This window comes from Lissotriton vulgaris, chromosome 4_2 (assembly GCF_964263255.1).
Source record: "Lissotriton vulgaris chromosome 4_2, aLisVul1.2, whole genome shotgun sequence".
NCBI lineage: Eukaryota > Metazoa > Chordata > Amphibia > Caudata > Salamandridae > Lissotriton > Lissotriton vulgaris.
The window spans coordinates 17234330-17235276 of record NC_141692.1 but is presented as its reverse complement, the minus strand read 5'-3'; positions in this window follow the sequence as shown (position 1 = coordinate 17235276).

The following is a 947-nucleotide window of genomic DNA, read 5'->3' as shown; positions in this document are numbered from 1 at the left end:
GGTAAGAATCTTGGAACTGTTTACTTTTCACAGCCTCACATGAGCTCCAGGTGGGGCACCTAAACCATGAGGTAACTGTAGAACCCTTCTGCTCCTTCATATATGGGGGCTTCCAGTAGTAGGTGGCTGAACTTTCATGTCAATGTCCAATGAGTGTAAGCTGGTTATTCTCCCATGTGTCTGCTTCCTTAATGGATTGTGTTTGTTATATCACAAAGTTACACACATTCTCCAGTTAAGAGTTGAGCGGGTGGGGGCATGTGCCCATCTATAAATGTTTGATTAAATTGCAATGAACTCAGCAATGTGATGGTTATCCTAAAATATAACAATTTCTCTGGGTTCTCTCCTCAAATGATTAAAGAGGGTCAATAACCTACTCTCTCAGAGCTCTCTTGCTCAAACAAATTTGCTGAAGAGACACTAACTTTCTATGTCTGAGGTCTGCCCAGCTCTACTGTGCTAAAGAGACACAACGGGGCATATTTAATTGCAACTGTGATCCCTCTTGTACCACACAACATAGTGCAAGATCAACGCAAATTAGATTTATCAAGCAGCACAAGACCACTTTGCATGGCCCTGAGTGGATTCATAAATCTCAAATCTAACACAGCGCAAACTGCTGTGTGGCATTACTCTGCCTGAGGGAGGCCTTTCCATAGGTGGAGCGACGGTGTTCCAACGCAACATCCATGGGTTTGGACACTTCCCCAGATTTACAAGAACAAATAAACCTGGGAATGTGCCAATAAGATACGCTGCCCCGAAGAGGGGTTATGAGGAGAAATATCTACAATTCTCCTCTTTTTTTCCTCTTTCTAATATTTGCCTCCCAGGATTGTTTCTGTGCAGGAATGAGACAATACAAACACAATGCTACATGCAACTCACACACACTTGCACCATAGTATAAGGGGGCCTGCGCTGGTGCTAGGCGGCCATTG